The sequence below is a fragment of the Manis pentadactyla genome, chromosome 2 (genome assembly GCF_030020395.1).
Source record: "Manis pentadactyla isolate mManPen7 chromosome 2, mManPen7.hap1, whole genome shotgun sequence".
NCBI lineage: Eukaryota > Metazoa > Chordata > Mammalia > Pholidota > Manidae > Manis > Manis pentadactyla.
In genome coordinates, this window is record NC_080020.1 from 217,225,613 (window position 1) to 217,245,055 (window position 19,443).

The following is a 19,443-nucleotide window of genomic DNA, read 5'->3' on the forward strand; positions in this document are numbered from 1 at the left end:
GTTCAGTTCACAAAAGAAAAACATTTAAACACATTCATGTAACCTATACAGAAAAATAGATTCTCGATTCTTCAATGTTCCACTTATAAATTTAGGGACTATGAATAGGGACTGTGGTTACTGAATAATGCACTTAGACCAGGAAATGAAACAAATAATCTGGATCTTAGTGTATAGTTGTGGGTAAAACTGAAAGATTTCCAGAATATCTCGTCTTGTTTTAGTATACCTGCATATCAATAGGCGTTCAGAGGTAGAAAGAAGTATGGCTTTAGTGCATTTGCATCTTTCCTCAGGGGTGGAGAAGTTCATCTCCATATCAATGGGTTATTACCTGGGCAACAGAGGGCTTATCTGTACCTGAGAGGTGAGGGGGAGGGGCGGTGTTGTGGCTGCTTGAGCAGGAAAGAGAGATGGGCTGGACTGCAGTTTTGTAAGCAATAAACGGGTTTTAAACTTTATTTCTCCCTTTGACTGATTTTGGTCTTTAGAGGTATTTTGCCCTGGGATTTTCTTTCCCCGGACTTACAATTGGCGAAAGTTGGCAGGACTCCTGTGAACACGAAATCTGTCATAATGGGTGCGACCTTTGTGAGGGCCGCCCCTAGAAATGATGGGGAGAAGCAGTGCTCGTGCCGAGGGACATGTGTGTACACTTGTGTTGTCGTGGAGGCACCACCACCGCTGCTGGCCATGCTGACCCAGGCCCGTGGCCCGAGCCTAAGGCTACTGCGTCTGCCACTGCTGTTGCTCTTGCTGCCGACCGGAGCCTGGCCACAACCATGGAAAGGAGCAGAGGTCCAGGTCACCTTGATAGAGAAGCAACTGGCTGCTGTGTACCACGCCTTGCTGGCTACAGAGCCCATCACTGGAACAGCTCCGACCAAGGTAATAACCACCTATCCCATAGGGGAGTGGGTGCGAGACTGGAACCAAAGGCCACGGAGTGGTGTGGCACAGACACCTACAGTATATCATGTGACTGGCTACTTGCCTTTGGCATCCCCAGGGTATGATGAAGCAGACACATTGGCCCAGATGTGCTGGCTAGAAGGAAAGCCTGCCTCTGATGTGGCCCAATGGCTACATCAGTGTTGGTTGCATGTGGGGCAAAAGACAATGTGGGCCTTTCAGTGGGGCTTGTCTTTCACCTTTGAAGAAGTCAGCCGAACCTGGAAGGAGTGCCCTGCACATTGTGCAGATCAGCAAACCACCAAGAGGGGCCTAGAGCGTCTCTCTGCAGCCTATGGTTGGTCACCAGTTACTGAGAGCGATCGAGGTACCCACTTTATTGGACATGTGTTGCAAGGATGGGTGCAGCAATTAGGAGTAAAATGGACATGGTCCTGGACATTTCAACACATGGATCGGCGATGGCTGGCTCTTCTGGCACCTTGGGGAAAAGGCCTGGAAGCTGGCCTTCTGTATATTCCTGTAGTAACAGCAAATTGGCCCCCAACAATCATGGTTATTTGCTTCTACGGTCTTTGTGTCCTGGAAGCGCCCCCTGGCTGCAGCTGCTGCGTGATGGCTGGAATAGATGAGCTTTGAACTTAATCTGCATGGGACTTTGAACCTAGCTGAATCCTCTGGCTTGAGAATTATGATTGTGTTGCTGTTGTCAAGAAAATAATGTTTAAAGAGAGGCTTGACTTTGTCTAATGTTTGGTAAAAGTTTTGTGAGCAATCTAGCATAATCGTTAGGAATGAGTAAACAAGTGTAGAAACGTATTTTTGTGCTTAATGAGAGATTGTGCTATAAAGTACATTTGCTTAATCTGCCTAGGCTGAATCCTCTGGCTTGAAGATTATCAGGATTTTATTGCTGTTGCTATTGCATGTTACTGGATTGGTCGGAAGAGGGGAACTGAGTAAATTGTAAGGCGAGATTTCTGGAGGGGTGGTTTGTGGGTAAAATTGAAACATTTACAGAATATCTCGCCTGGCTTTAGTATATCTGCATATCAATAGGCATTCAGAGGTAGAAAGAAGTATGGCTTTAGTGCATTTGCATCTTTCCTCAGGGGTAGAGAAGTTCATCTCCATATCAATGGGTAATTACCTGGGCAACAGAGGGCTTATCTGTACCTGAGAGGTGAGGGGGAGGGCTGGTGTTGTGCTGCTTGAGCAGGAAAGAGAGATGGGCTGGACTGCAGTTTTGTAAGCAATAAACGGGTTTTAAACTTTCCCTTCGACTGATTTTGGTACTTAGAGGTATTTTGCCCCAGGATTTCCTTTCCCCAGACTTACAACAGTCATCCTTACAAGCCTAATTTATCTTCTAGAGTCTTACTTCTGTTTACCAAAGAATGATGCACTTACTCAAAATTGTAAATATATCATTAGCAGAGTTAAATTAGAATCTAGATTTAATATTTCTCTCTTCAGGTGTTTCTTTAGGTTTCTAAGAAGTTCTGCTTAGAACTAAAGGTATACTGGGCAGGGCCTTACAGGGTAGACTTCATAATGTGAAAGTCTCTACACACTACAGCAGGAAATTTCTCAAAAAAAAAAAAACAAAACACCAGGGTTTCACTCCCAGGATTTGCTACTAACCTAGTTTTGTGACATCAGGCAGATAGTAACTTCTTGGGACTCAATTTTTGCCATCTGTAAAATAAGGATATTGGAACAGATGATCTCCAAAGTCACTGCTAATTAAGATACTTACGTAAGTCTACATTTATGTAAGAGTATGAATGAGTAAAAGAATTAGAATAAGTCCATGTGAGATTATGGACACAAGTATATATATAGGAATAGAAAATGGCAGAGAAATGTGCAAAAAAACCCCCAATGTTTACATTTAAGGTTTCCTTCCACAGTTTAGGTTTGGACTTATGATTTAAAAAGGGCTCAAAAAGCTCACCACTTTCATTTAAATCCCCAGTACCCTTTTTTCATGCTGCCCCTATTCTAATGTCCACAGGGAGTATTAAGTCTAACAGCGTGCTTTCTTTCCAATACAATCACTCCCATATCTGGTCCAAGATGAATTGGGTCCAGTTTATCCAGATCAGGGATTGGCAAACTTTCCTGTAATGAGCCAAATAATAAATATTTTAGGTTTTGCAAGCTATATGGTCTGTAGCAATTACTCAACCTTGCCTTCAGAATGTAAAAGCAGCCACACACTATACATAAACTAATGAGCATGGTAGCTGTGTTTTAATATAACTTTACTTTCAAAAAACAGGCTGCAGGCATGATTTGGTCCATAGGCTATAGTCCGCCAACTCCTGCTCTAATCACATCAAGAAACAAAATGTTATAAATCATTACAAGGGAAATAATTGAGTAACTTTTAAATTTCTCAGAACACTTTCAGCACATTGTATACAGGATCAAATATAAGAGAGCACACGATACAGGATCAAGTTCCTATGTAGGTATTCAATACATACTAGATGTTAATAAATACAGATCTCCTTTCCCTTCTCAACAGTGTCATCCCTCAAGAAAGTATTTTCTGTAAAGCCTTATTTGTAGAAATCACTTATTCTGGACCTCTGACACGAGCTGGCCCTTGATTCTTCTTGACCCTGGCAAACAGGCTCCTGGTACCACTGTATGAAGGTTTTAATGCTCCTTCATTCCCCCTCTCTGCCACCCCTCCCCCATAAACCCAAACCTGCAACTTCACAACCTTATCCATCTAAGCCTCGAAATGTCCATTATTACTATCATTCACTATGCCCAGGGAAGGCGATAAGGGAATAGAGAAGATTGAAGGTAGGTTCAGGTGGAGGACAGGTGAGTGGTAGCATTACCTAATTTTCTGAATCTAGAAAGGAGCCAGGTGCTAACTTACTGTTAATTTAAATGAAAATATTGTCTATTCTAGTGGGAACAAAGAACATTTCACTTTATGCAAAGTGCTCCCAAATCAAAGAACTCAGTTCTAACTGGGAAAAAACACAGTAAGCTTTATTCTTATGCTTTCATCTAGATCGCTCTGCCTCCAGCTGTGAAACTGACTGATGTTTTTAAAGCTCCAAGGAGGCTCTACTAGTAACCATGGTTACTGCTTCAAAACAGTACAAAAAATGTAGGAGGGGATAGCAATTTGAGGAGAAAAACAGTTTTCTTGATTTTCATCAAACGAAGCTATAGTAACAAGAGATAGTAGGCTGATGGCTTGGCAAAGGTCTCAAAAATATTACTTCTCTAAAGTATTACTTCTCTACCGAGCCATCAAGGTGCTTGACCTGTCAGTCCACCAGTCTAGTACCTCAATGGATCATTTTACCTTATCAAAGAATGATCCCCAAAAGCTAATTTAGTCACTGACAATGGACAATATCTTTTAAATTCAACTAATATTCTTGCCAGGAGTCCAGTAAAGTTGCTTTCCAGCAGAGCAGCTTACTTGGAAAAACCAAATTAAGAACACAAGGTTGCTAGAAGAGTATGAATCTGAGCCTAAGAAAGTATCCATGGTTTTAAAGCTGCCTAAGTAATTCTTCTCAAACTTTCAGTCAAAAGGTTTTCAACAAATGTTCCTCTTTTCAAACCCTTTAGGAACCTTCTCAGTAATTAAATAATTCATTCATATACAGTGCCTATCATGTTTCAGCCACTGTATAAGACACTGGGTACATCACAATAAAGAAAACAGACATAACTCATGCCTTTATGGAGCTTACTATCTAATGAAGAAAAGAGATATTAAATACACAGTTGCAAATTTTGGCAATGTGCTATGAAGGAAAAAACTAGAGGGTATTTACTGGGATACCAAGAAAAGCTTCTTTGATATATAAAGGAACCTAATGCTGACAGCCATTGATGCTGGGTAATGGATGTATAGCAATTCATCATACTCTCTACTTTAGTATATGTTTAATAACTCTCAAAATAAGAGTTAAAAAAACAAAAAAGAAAGAAATAGGAAGAGACCTAAAAGATGAGTAGGTGTTAAACAGGCATTTGGGAAGAGGGTTCTATAGGCCAAAGAAAGAGCAGATGCATGAATCCAGGAAACAGGGGAGCTTAACACATTGCAGGGATTAAAGCTGCAACAAAAGCTAAACTGATGCACAGGAGATCAGGTAACTTGCTTATTTTTTATTCCAAAACCTTTTCTGTGCTTTTTCTTAACCACAGTAATATACTCTGTCTACCACATATCCAAATGCCGCCATTAATTATTAAGTTCTATTCAAGAGTTCTATATTCTTGTTTCATATCTACGGTTAACTGATTCTGTGCTTCCATCAAGTCATTTTGTTAGGCAGGAAAATAGATATGAGCGGGGTGGAAAAAGAATGTCAGTAAAGCCCACTAGAAAGGACTCAAAGTTAACCAGTTAAAACTAGAAAGAATAGACTCAAAGAGTTAGAGTCAATCAGTTAAAGCTCAAAAGGTTAGGAGCAACTTGGCCCTGAATGTTTGAATATTTCCCAGAAAGAAAAGTATCTGAGCACAGCCCACGTCTTCATTGTGTCAATTAGATTATGCCATTAAGATTTACTCTAGCCTGCTAAAAGGCCCACCTATAAACAGCATAATAAAGACAGGACATCTCGAGACCACTTAACAAGTCCACACCCCTAGCCCGGTGTCACATACCTGAAATATCCTTAAAAAGGGGGAACCCCCAACCTTTCAGTGTGCACCTCCCTCTGAGGTCACCCACAATTTCTAAGTGCATAGACTTTCTCTCCAACCTTTCAGGGTGCTCCCCTCTCTGAGGTCACCCGTACTTCCTTAGTGTGTAACTTTAACTTTTTCCCAATCTTTCAGCACACCACTCTCTGAAGTAGCCCACACTTCCCTTTCTCTGAGTGTGCACTTTCTCTCTGTGGGTAAAACTGAAACATTTCCAGAATATCTCGCCTGGCTTTAGTATATCTGTATATCAATAGGCATTCAGAGGTGGAAAGAAGTATGGCTTTAGTGCATTTACATCTTTCCTCAGGGGTGGAGAAGTTCATCTCCATATCAATGGGTGATTACCTGGGCAACAGAGGGCTTATCTGTACCTGAGAGGTGAGGGGGAGGGCCAGTGTAGTTGCCAGAGCAGAGAAGAAAGTGGCCTGAGAGTGCAGTTTGTGAGAAGTAAATAAGTTTTAAACTTTATTTCTCCCTTTGACTGATTTTTATTTTTAGAATTATTTTGCCCCAGGATTTCCTTTTCCCAGACCTACAATCGGTGTAGTCGGCAGGATTCCTCTGAACCCAAAATATGCTATAATGAGTGCGACCTTTGGGAGGGCCGCCCCTAGAATTGATGGAGAGAAGTGGCGCTCGTGCCGACAGACATGTGTCTACACTTGTGTGGTCGTGGAGGTGCCACCACCACTCCTGGCCACGCCGACCCCGGCCCGTGGCCTGATCCTAAGGCTACTGCTTCTGCCACTGCTACTGCTCTTGCTGCCGGCCAGAGCCTGGCCACAACCATGGAAAGGAGCACAGGCCCAGGTCACCTTGAGCAACTGGCTGCTGTGTACCATGCCTTGCTGGCTACAGAGCCCATTGCCAGAACAGCTCCACCCAAAGTAATAACCTCCTATCCCATCGCGGGGTGGGTACGAGACTGGACCCAAAGGCCATGGAGTGGTGTCGCATAGACACCTACTGCATATCATGTGACTGACTGGCCACTTGCCTTTTGGCATCCCCAGGGTATGATGAAGCAGACACATTGGCCTGGATGCGCTGGCTAGAAGGAAAGCCTGCCTCTGATGTGGCCCAATGGCTACATCAGTGTAGGTTGCATGTGGGGCAAAAGACAACGTGGTCCCGTCGGTGGGGTTTGCCTTTCACCTTTGAAGAAGTTAGACGAACCTGGAAGGAGTACCCTGTACATTGTGCAGATCAGCAAACCACCAAGAGGGGCCTAGAGCGTCTCTCTGCAGCCTATGGTCGGTCGCCAGTTACTGAGAGCGATCGAGGTACCCACTTTATTGGACATGTGTTGCCAAGATGGGTGTAGCAGTTAAGAGTAAAATGGACGTCGCCCTGGACATTTCAACACATAGATCGGTGATGGCTGGCTCTTCTGGCACCTTGGAGAAAAGGCCTGGAAGCTGGCCTTCTGTGTATTCCTGTAATAACAGCAAATTGGCCCTCGACAATCACAGTTATTTGCTTCTACAGTCTTTGTGTCCTGGATGCGCCCCCTGGCCACAGTTGCCGCGTGATGGCTGGAATGGACGAGCTTTGGTTTTAATCTGCATGGGACTTTGAACCTAGCTGAATCCTCTGGCTTGAGAATTATGATTGTGTTGCTGTTGTAAAGAGAAGCTTGACTTTGTCTAATGTTTGGTAAAAGTTTTGTGAACAATCTAGCATGACTGTTAGGAATGAGTAAACAAGTGTAGAAATGTATTTTTGTGCTTAGTGAGAGATTGTGCTGTATAGTAACCTAGCTCAATCCTCTGGCTTGAGAATTATGATTGTGTTGCTGTTGTCAAGAAAATAGTGTTTAAAGAGAGGCTTGACTTTGTCTAATGTTTGGTAAAAGTTTTGTGAGCAATCTAACATGATTGTTAAGAATAAGTAAACAAGTGTAGAAACGTATTTTGTGCTTAGAGATTGTGCTATAAAGTACATTTACTTGATCTGCACAGGCTGAATACTCTGGCTTGAAGATTATCAAGATTTTATTGCTGTTGCTGTTAAATGTTACTAGATTGGTCGGAAGAGGGGGATCGAGTAAATTGTAAGGCGAGATTTCTGGAAGGGTGGATTGTGGGTAAAATTGAAACATTTCCAGAAAATCTCGCCTGGCTTTAGTATATCTGTATATCAATAGGCATTCAGAGGTGGAAAGAAGTATGGCTTTAGTGCATTTGCATCTTTCCTCAGGGGTGGAGAAGTTCATCTCCATATCAATGGGTGATTACCTGGGCAACAGAGGGCTTATCTGTACCTGAGAGGTGAGGGGGAGGGCCAGTGTAGTTGCTGCCAGAACAGAGAAGAAAGATGGCCTGAGAGTGCAGTTTGTGAGAAGTAAATGAGTTTTAAACTTTATTTCTCCCTTTGACTGATTTTGATTTTTAGAAGTATTTGCCCCAGGACCTACACTCTCTTTAAATAAAACTTAAACCTTTCAAGGCACCTCTCCTCCCTGAGGTAGCCTGCAGATTTTTAAGACTCTCTTGAAGTAAGTAACTTTAAATAAAACTTTTACTTTGGTTCACTACTGTGTCTCTGCCCTTCAATTCTTTGTTATGGTGGGGACAAAAACCAAGGAAAATACACAACACCCCCCAACAATTTCATCTCTTGGTCTTTTCACAAAATGGGACAGAATTAGATAATACTAAGATCTTCCTGCTTTTAAACTCTACAACATTACTATTTTTTTTCCATACCAGAAGCCCATCTCTCTCATATTTTCTAGATCATATGGTATAATTTAGGCAATTACCTAAATCTGATCAATTCATTAACTAATCATTCCACAAATATCACTGATGGCCTTTGTGCCAGGTACTCTTCTAGGTGTTAGAAATATAGTATAGTAGTAAACAAAACAATTAAAAATCCCTGACTCTGTGGCACTTATAATTTAGTGGAAAGAGAAAATCAATCAATAAATAATCAATCTAGTATGTTAGAATATGGTAAATACTATGGAGAAAAAAAATCATGGAAGAGTATAGGAATTGTTGATTCCCCAAGCCTATTATGAGCAGGAAAGTGTCAGGCACAAAGGCAAATAAAGACAAACAATACCTAAGTCCCTGCCCTTGTGCTGATCACACTTTAGTAAACACAGATCTGAGGAATTCTAGAAAAGACACATAAACAAGATACTATGGGAACACACAGGAAAGAGCCACAAGGAGAAGGAACTGAGCTGCAAGATGCATTTTGCTCTCTTCAACACACACACACACACACACACACACACACACACACACACACCAAGCAGAAAAAGAATCATGTAAAAAAAATGAGACCTATATTTAAAAGCTACATTTCAAAATTTTACATAATCCTATTGATAAATATTTAAAGCAGATATGAAAAAATAAAGACAGACTATTTTCCTGTTTGGGAAAACAATTATTAAGATACACATTGAGCCCCAAATTATAGGCTTAATACAAACCAAGTAAAAACTTAAATATGTTTTAGAAACTTAATTATATAAGAAACCATACTACAATTAAAAGAGTAAAAAGGGTAAATGTGTAAGAAAAACCAAGGAAGTTTTGGAAAAGAAGAATGACAGTAGATAGAACCTAATGGTTATGAAAACAGTAATTAATGCTTTTCCCTTTTGCATTTCATTCTACTGACTTCCCTATCATTCTTTGAGTAGCACCAACTTCCTTGGAGAAGTTCTGGAATGAAAAGAGAAATTTTCAATATTTACCTTTTGAATTAAAGAAAGGATTGCACAGTAAGATACAAGTCTTGAAAGTCTGCTTTTCCCAAAGTAATGTTTTTTGTTTTTTCTTTTAAATTTGTTATTATTATAATTTTCCCCCTTTAGTTCTCTGTTCTTTTTCTGGAATTCCAGCAGCCAGATACTGGACCTTTTGGATTGACCCTTCAATTTTTAAGTGTGTTCTCTGTTTTCCTGATTCTTTACTTTATGGTTCTCCTTTTTGGGAGCTTTCTTTCATCTTGTTTTCCAATCCTTTTATTAAGTATTTTATCCAAGTTATTTTTTAAATTTCTAAGATCTTCTGCTTGTTTTAAAAATATCATTCTCTTCTTAGTATTTAGATGCATGATCTATGCTCTCTTGATGTATTAATTGAAATGCTTTTTTGTTGTTTTGACTGTACCTACATGTCTCTATTTCATGTTGAAGGTGTCCTTTTCAAACTTTTATGATCCTGAGTTGTCTATCCATACATAAGAGTGAAGCTACAGATTGAAAACTGATTGGAAGGTAGGTGGGGGTGGGGTGTGTGTGTGTGTGTGTGTGTGTGTTTTGGGGGCGGCCTTCTTGAGAGTGGGCTTTACTGCTAAGAGAACACCTGACCTTACATCAAGATCCCAGAGGTCAATAGGCTAGTTGCTTTTTTTGTTTTTTTGGGTGGTTTAGTTTTTTAACATGAGGCTCCTTTAGTCTCCTGCCTTGGGGTGCTGAAGGTGTTGGAAGAAGTAGTATTTCTGTCTGCCGTGTTCTGGGTGGTGGGAAGGAGGCTGACACTCTCAGTGTTCAGCCTGGTATCTCACTGCTAGCCTCTTCTGTCCTTAGATCCACTCCTTGGGCCACCCAGTACTGTCAGATTTGCAGTCCCTGAGTTGCAGGGGAAAATATCTTCTTTTCTCTCCTGACTGCAGGGCTCAGCATATAACTCCCCTTACTCTGATAAGTCAGCTAGCTCTCCTCCTCTCAGTTTTCATCTCCAAACTATCTGTTGGAATCTTTTATCAGCTGTTGTTTTCTCCTCTGTTCTCTTTATCCTTGTATTATCATTTTTGCATTATTTTACTGTCATTTGGTAGGACATCCAGCATGAGAACCAGAAGGCAGCAAATGTTTACTCTTTCTTCCCCAACAAATAATTAATACAAGGTATAAAACGTGCGAGAACAAAGAAGAATGATTGGGTGATGAACTCTGATGAAACTTGACATTTCACCAGTTTACCATCCACATCTCTTTCCTCTTTCCACTGGGCTTCCTAGAACATGCACAATTTTTAGAAAATAGGACAAGAGAGATAACTTTATCAAATCTTTTAACTTACAAGTATGTGCTGAATGCCCATCTCCGGTCAGCATGCAGCTAGATGGAATATAGTTACAGAGTTAGAGAAGACATTTAGGACATGATCCTTGTTTCTGAGGTTACTTAAAATCTGAAGACAAATTTTCAAGATTGAACTCTCCTTGAATCCTGTAAGGGTAGATTAGGCTTTTTTCCCTTTCTTTTTCCTAATAGTCAGCTGAAGTGGCCAATAACCACACGTGTCTGGAAGTGGAAGCACAGTGAGTAGTAAGTAGAAAAAATGGAGAAAGTACTTGAACTCAACTTCCACGAGATGTTGGCTCCCTTTTCCCAGCAGCAGGGGCTGCAATTTCTCATGCCCCCAAGCTTCAGATGCTTTTCCTGTACTTGCTCTATGTGGCTGGCAATTAAAAAACTCCCACTGCTTGGCTTCCAGGCAGTTTGTTTGCCCCTGTTTATAAGGTCATTTGCATACTTACCCAATAACTAGACACTGGGGTGGGGACCCAGTGCTGGAGCCCAGTAGGTACCTCCTGTTGTGCAGCACCTGGGTTCACCTCTGAGCAGGATGCTGAGAGAAGTGGACCGGTGACTTCCGCTGCTGGCTTCCTGTGTGTTCTAATACTTGCTGGCCTTGTTGCTTTTCCCTCAAACCCTTGGCCTGGTTAATTGTATGTTTTCCCTTGGATAGGCGTACTCCATTTACTGTCTTTCCTGAGCTGCAGTGTACCATCCGTAAAATAATGGGTTGGAACTAGGATGGTGCCCAAGGATTTCTTTTTTATAGATGAGAAAACTGAAAGTCAGAGAAGATTATCCTTGTTCTGGAGACTGGAAGTTCAAGATCAAAGTGCGGGCAGGGTTGGTGTCCAGTGAAGCTTATCTCCCTGGGTCGCAGATGGTCCTACCTTGGTGCATGCCAGTGAGGGGAGAGGTAGGTGAGGACAGGGGCCTGGGGAGGGAAGGGGAGTGGAGGCAAGGGGAGAGGAGAGAGGGGAGTGGGGGACAGAGGGACCAAAGTAATTTTTTTTAACACTAATATTTTCTGACCAAGCATGAAAGACTCAGATTACGGCTTCTTTCCCGTTATAGAGCAGATACCCCTTTTGTTCATGATAGCTAGAACATGAGCCCTGATACTTAGGGTAGAAGGAGGCTAAAACCTAGAGAAAGTGTAAGCTAGTCTCAAATTCCTGATTTTGGCTAAAGTATCGTGGGATAAAGAAGTAAGACACAGACAGAAGAAGTTAGTGATTAGACCAGTACTCGCATCACCCTCTTCACGTAGACTGCAAAAGGAAAGAAATATTTCATAGAATTAGGAAATCTAGCAGTTTGAATGCTTCTGTTCTGCTTCCTTTTCAGACAGAGCAAAGTGACTGCCTTCCAGGAGTATACACACACACACCACCATCACCACCACAAAAACAAGTTCTTATCTCCCTCACACACGCTTAGCACAAGCTGGAGATAGCCACATCAAACCACATGAACAGAAGCAGTCAGATTGAGGAAGATTATGAGATCAGTTCTGGAATCTCCCTTTTCTCCTATGTGCCATGGAAGGCACTGAGAAATTCCCATGTGTTTTTAAGTAGTACATGAAAGGTAACTTAAGATGCTGAATGTTATATTCTCCAGAAGAGGTCACTGTGATAAGGGCAAAATAACTCCACAGAAGAAGCCTGGAAAAGAGGCCACCTGGCTAGAGGGGTCAATGGGAAACCCTAGCTAGTCCTCAGGTTATCAGTGGCCCATGGAAAGATGGCCAATGCATCCTGGGAGCCAAGAGAACAAATCTCAAGTAACACTGGTTGCAAACTTCAGCCACACATCTGAAGAACACCCAAGGACAGTTCTGGTAGCACCACAGTAATCTCAGTTTCAGGCAGTAGCCCAACCAGTTACTTTAAGGAGAGACTAGGTAAAACCAGAGAAGACAGCATATGGACTGAGAGTCCTGGTACCTTCCACCACTATAAGGTCACACAAGCCACATATATCCAGCCCATAAGTCTGGATTCCAGTGTGGGAAGGTGTAAGAGAAAAGATGATATCTGAATGACTAGTATCCCAACAGAAACTGCAATATCCAAAGAGATCATTTTAAATCACTAAGACTTAGTTTATTAGATTGTACTAACACTAGTATTCTTCCTCCAATTACCCAGTAAGCAGGGTTCTTCAAAAGGAAGAGATGAGTCTTGAAAAATTAAGAAACTACATTTTCTTTACACACCTGAATATGAATAAGCTGTGATCCTGCTACAGATTTTATTATGTTTATTTTACATGAGTGTAGAGAAAATGGAAATTTCTGTCCAGGATTCCCACCTGGCCTTAACAGCAACCATTGTATATATAAAAGAACCTGCTTTGCATACTTACAAGAGTGGTAGGATGCTTAGATGTGACAGAGCCACTGGTCAGTCATGGGAGTACTGGCCCAGGGGAAGGCTAGAGAGGAAACATCCATTCTCTCCTCTTCTCGTTTCCTGGCAGGTAACTGGTAAGGCATCCACCAGTCACCAAAGAGACCTGCCCACAGAGCTCCTCCTGGTGCTAGAGGTGGCGAAGCGGGGAGTGGAGAAGGGAAGCCTGAAGGGAGAGCCAGGAGAGAAGGCAGGCTGCGGGGGGAAGCTGCAGAGCCCCAGTGCGGCTATGCAGAAGCAGCAGGGAGGCTGAACCACCAGCGGGAGATCACAGTGCTAACAGAGAAGCGGAGAGATTAGGGTGCAGAGAGAGGAAGCAGCAGGAGGGAAGCTGGGAAGCCCCAATGCTAAGAGGGGAGAAAGCCCCAAACTCAGGAGGGAGCAGTGCCAGAGCCAGGAGAGACAGATCTATTGCTGTAGAATAAACACGGTATGAACCCCCTTTTTCTGACTCCCACAACTTGATGTTGTCTTTATTTAGTCTGACCAAATTCATAGTGAACTTCCCCAGAGCAGGGAACCCTCTCCTCCCACAGCAACAATGAGAATTCAAAGGATACTTCTTGGCACATTAGAAACTAGTATCACTTTAAAAGTAACAGTGGATTTTCAGTTCAAGATGGCAGACTCAGCCCATTCATTGATCTCTTCTTAAACACCTCATGGTGGGTAGGCAGGCCACAGAACAACTGAGTGAAAAACCACCAAAAGTGACCAGCATAACTCTCATGACAAATATAAAATGCTGGCCACAGTATCTGCTGTGAGTCTAAAGTCTCTGTCAGAGGGTTTATAATGTGAACTTTGAGATGGTGATAACAGCAGGCTAGGGGCAATCTCAACGGAGGAAGAAAAGAAAAAGGAAGACAACTCAGAACTAATCAGAACTCGCCCTGCAGATAAATTCCTTTCCTACAGCAGAAATTGAGGGAGGGACAGGTCCCATCTCCTTAGCCTTGTCTCTGCAAGCACATGATAAAGAAAAAGGGAACTCCACCTCCCACCCACACAGCAAGTGGGAAGCCAACTTGCAGAGTCCTGCGGACAGCAATGATATTCAGTGAGAAGACAATGCTTTGTAAAGGAGACTGTTGACATTTGCAGAGTTAAGTCAGTTACCAAGATGTTACCAGGATCAGAATAATGTAAAGTGTTTAAATTCACCACCTCAGATTTACTGAATCAGATTTTTGTTAGTGAGGCCAAACTCTGCATTTAAACTGGGTTCCCAAAGGACTGTTATATATGTTCAGGTTGCACAACCACTGATTAAGATCTTCATTTGAAAATACTGTAAATAAGAATAGCCAAGGTCCACCAGCTATTTAATAAAAAGTAAGGGAGGCACTAAGACAAAAAAGCAGGGGCACAATAACCCAGAGAGTAAGGCAACAAAAAGAAATAAAACGTTCTTAACTCTAATTGGTATCCTCAGAGAGATTCAAGAGGCCTGTCTATACATAAAATCAGAAAAGCTTGTTCATAAAATGTAGTAAACTAGGAACAAGACAGACTTTTTAGAAAATAAGAACAAAAATTATTTTCAAAATGAAATGACTTTCACTAAATGCCAAGTTGGAGTAAGCCCATTCATTGCAGCCTATCTCACCCAGTGATTACAACTAAAAACTGTGGAGGGATTTCAAAAAGGAACTACCTGAGGGCTCTGAGAAGTAAACAATGGCAGCCACATCAGGGAAGGAAGTCAAAACTTGAAGTCAACAATCAATATGGTGGTAAGTTTGCTCTTTTTAAAAAACTGCCTTCTTTATTTACACTTTGACATGAGGATGGGCAGAGTCCTAGAATTATGCAGTAGGTGCACACTGCAAAAACTCTTAAGAGAAACCTCCCTTTTCTAGCTGGAGCAAAAGGGGCATCTGGGAGTGTATGTGTTTTTTGGAGGTGGGGGGAGTTCCTACTTCCTTTTATTTTTTTCTTTGTTGACCCTGCCCTGAAGCTATCCAAGTCATAAAACTGTACTACTGAGGCAGGACACTTAAAAGCCTAAGAGAAAACCAGTTTCTTCACCTTAAGGAACTAGAAAAAGGAACCAGGGCAGTGTGAAGAGTATGGGGGGAATCCTCACCATATATTTTTTGCCTTTTTCCCTCTTACTGCTTTAACCCAGGAGCCCTAACGGGGAATAACTGCAACACCTGGGGTGGGGGAAATTGCACATAGACTCTTATGAGAAGGAAACCAGCTTTCTAGTAAGAAGGTCAGGAAAAGACTCCTGGGAGCCAGCATAAGGAATATCTCCAAGAGCACAGAGATAGAGAAGATCTCCTGCTTCCACTAAGATGCATATATATAGAAGAAATATTAAGAAGTGCAGCAAAGACTGGAAGAACTGAGGAATGATAAACACAACTAACCAACCATAAAGTTGTAATGATACAGAGATAGCAATTTTTCCCTCAAAGGAATCTTTAACTTGATGGAATTCTAATTAAAATCCTTCATATCTTAATTTTTTTAATTTGATGAATAGATTCCAAAGTTAATATATAAGAATTAATACCAAAAATAAGCAAAACAAACGTATTTTTTTTTTATTTTGGTATCATTAATATACAATCACATGAGCAATACAGTGGTTACTAGATTCCTCCCATTATCAAGTCCCCACAATATTCCATTACAGTCATGGTCCATCAGCATAGTAAGATGCTATAGAGTCACTACTAAGGTGAACATTTTTGATAGATTAGTAAGGAAACTTGAAAGCTTGAATAACATTAAAACAGTATTGCTAGAGGAGGCAAACAGACATGGGGGGTGGGGAATACAGGGGGATGAGGGGGGTGACTTCTGCCATTGTTTACATTGGGCTACCTGCTTATTTACATTCTAAACAGTCTGTGTGAACTATTCTGGCAGGATGTGGGGAGTAGAATATAGATAATAAACTGTCCAAAACTGGCTAGTCCCAACATGGAAAAGAAGTTGACCTTCACTTCACCTCAAAATACATTATATGCTCATTAACATACTAAAAATCACACCCTTTCGCACCATGATAGTTCCCAGGCAGACCATCTAAAGACAAAAAGAGGGTATCACTGTTTCCTAGAAATCCCTCCCTATTGAGAAATCCCCACCTATCCTGATGAATATTCCATCCCCTGCTTGAGCACCAGCTATAAGACCACCCAACCTGACACCAAAAGGGCTGCTCACCTCTCAAGCTGTCCATACTCCTTCCCTGAGTGTGTACTTTTGCTTTATTTAAACTACTCTTCGCTTGTACCTGCTCAGCCTGCTCATGAATTCTTTCTCGATCAGAGTCAAGACCCGAGCTGAGGCCTCACCTAGGGTGCAGGAAGATCTCCCTGGATTAGACTACCCAACAACAGTATAATAATCATACAGTGGTATAGAATTAGGTCAATTAGTACAGACAAATATATATGGGAGTCTTACATATGATAAAGGTAGGCTTTGAACAGTTCATAAGAAAAAACATTCAATAAATGCTATCAGAGTTAACCACCTATTTTAGGGGCAAGAAGCTAGATTTCTACATAACATCATTTATAAAAATTCCAGAAGATTAAACAAAAAATATTCAAAGACAACGAAAAACCAACAGACAATAAACATGACTAAAAGAAGTCAAATAATTACAACTGAAATGACATTGCTTTTCTTAATCTTTTAGATTCCCATTATGTTTTAAAAATTTTTAAAGTCTGTGAATATATGTGTATGCCTGTATTCACTTGAGTATGTCAAATCTTTGGTATTCCTATGCTAAAAAAAGAAAAAAATAGAGGAAATTAAATTACAGGAAATTTGAATACTTATGTCAAAACTTCTATACATTAAAAAATCATATAAAATTAAAAGGCAAATAAAAAAGACAAAAGTATTTGCAGAAATGATACTTGATATTCTTAATATATTAAAACTTTACACATAATGACATAAAAACTGGTAAGACTCAGATGTTTAAGTGGATAGAGGCACCTAAATACAAACAAAGCAACAAATTAAATATCACTGTGCACATTATCATTTGGCAAACACTGAGATGCGGGAACATGCAATGTGATAATGTAGTGAAATTGGCCTGACATCTGCTGACAGTAAAGAAAAAGCTGGTGTGGTGTAACCTTCTTACACCAGCAATTGGACAGTAAGTAGCAAAAACCTTAGAAAATGTTGATGCACTGAAGGAACTAATACAATTTAGGGAAGTCTTCAATCCTAGACTCGTATTTGACAGCTATGTGACCGTAGACAAGTCACATATCATTTTGAGCACCAGGGTATTCACTGTAAAATATTAATACACACCACTAATTATCAAGGTTTTTGTGATATTTAAAAGAGTAATAAAGCATGTAAAAATGTTTTAAAAACTTACAGAGCAGAGGGTTGACCCACGGTCTGAATCCTGGGGGTTTGAGGAGTTCCTCAAACACTGTGTATGTGCATGTGAAAAGGGACTGCAACTTTAAGCAGAGGGGTTCCTGATCCACAAGAAAATTGAAAATCACTACAAGCAGATTGTAAAATCAAAGTGAAGATTTCTTCCCAGTGTCAAGCTTGATGCCTGGCATATTATAGGCCCAAATCAGGAATTCAGTATAAAATCACAATTTAAGATGACATTAAACTAATCCTACCATTTGCAACAACATGGATGGTGCTAGAGGATATTATGCTCAGTGAAATAAGGCAGGCAGAGAAAGACAAGTACCAAATGATTTCACTCATCTGTGGAGCATAAGAACAAAGCAAAAACTGAAGGAACAAAAACAGCAGCAAACTCACAGAACCCAAGAATGGACTAACAGTTGCCAAAGCGAAAGGGACTGGGGAGGGTGGGTGGGAAGGGAGGGAGAAGGGGAATAAGGGGCATTACGATTAGCACACATAACGTAGGGAGTGAGGGGCACGGGGAAGGCAGTATAGCACAGAGAAGACAAGTAGTGATTCTATAGCATCTTACTAGGCTGATGGACAGTGACTGTAATGGGGTATGTGTGGTGGGGACTTGATAATGGGGGGAATCTAGTAACCACAATATTGCTCATGTTATTGTATATTAATGATACCAAAAAAAAGATGACATTAAACTTACCCCATTTATTTCTAAATTCCTCAGAGTAGTATTTAGTGATTTTTTAATGTATTAACTCATTCTCTGATGTAGTTGTAAAGGGAACCTGAAATTAGGAAAACAATATCACAGTCACTTGTATCTACTTGGATCAGTCACATGAAATGGATGTACTTTACTTTAGAAAATGGAGGGGGCAGTGAATAAATGTAATTTATTTAAAGTATTATTCTTAATTCATTAAGATATGTATAATTAATATATAAACTGCACCAGGGCACTTTTGTCTTTTTTTTAAAAATTTTGTTATCATTAATCTACAATTACATGAAGAACATTATGTTTACTAGAGTCTCCCCTTCACCAAGTCCCCCCAACAAAACCAGGACACTTCTCTTGAAGCAAACAAAAGCTAGAGATTTTATGTATATATTTTTAATAAAATGGGATATAGAAAATTATCATTCTCCAAAAATCATTAAGCCTGAAAGATTAACTCTAAAACCTCTACTGCTAGATAATGACCACACTCTCAATAAAAAAAAATTTTAGAAGCCCTAAAAGTGAGTCACAGTGATAAAATTCTACTCAACGAAGTATATGGCAGACTAAAACAGAATTTTAACTATAATGAAAACTATACAATTAGCAATTAAAAGTACTTCAGGACTTCCCCTTCTGGGAAGGTGGTATAGATGTATTTTTCCCTATTCCTCTCATTAAGTAAAACTAAAAGTCTTGGACATCTTATATAACAAACATAAGAAAACACTAAAGGTGGAGAGAAGGTAGACCAGATAGGGATCTCAAGATCCAAGGAAAACAACATAGTAGTGAGTTCTATAGGTTTTCTTTTGTGCCTTAAATATCCCAGACTTGGAGTTGAAGAAGCTGGCAACCTGAAAATACCAAAATGCTCAGATCACCCCCAAAAAACAAACAAACAAAATCCTGTTCTCCATAGCCAAAAGATCAGGAAAGGGCCAATCTAGACAAAGCTTTATACCCAAACATCTCACATACACAGAGCTATGGACCCACCCACACCAACACAGGTCAAGTGAGGAGCCTACACTGTAACAGGGGAACCCTGTACTCCTCACCACGGTGGTGTCAGAGAAGGCCAGTGTAAAGCTGTTCCCTGCCAGGTGAAAATGAGATTTTCTTCCCCTTGGTGTCGGTGAAGATCACATGGAGAGCTTAAACACTCACCTGGCAGTAACAAGGTACACTGCCCTTTCCCTGCTATAGGCTGGAATCAGAAGAGGCCTACTGGAGTCAGGCCTTTCCCACTG

The 19,443-nt window shown here is 40.8% G+C and overlaps 1 protein-coding gene across 8 annotated transcripts in view; it reads right to left on the reverse strand.

The window, feature by feature from the left end:
• The window catches only part of NCOA1 (nuclear receptor coactivator 1), a 259,770-nt gene that overhangs the window by 150,855 nt on the left and 89,472 nt on the right, over nucleotides 1-19,443 (reverse strand). The window contains exon 3 of one of the 8 annotated variants that reach the window (XM_057497395.1): nucleotides 18,170-18,254. The exons of the other annotated variants lie outside the window; for them this stretch is intronic. The gene's annotated coding sequence lies outside the window, so the exon portion shown is untranslated. The remainder of the gene's footprint in view (nucleotides 1-18,169; nucleotides 18,255-19,443) is intronic. 8 annotated transcript variants of the gene reach the window in all.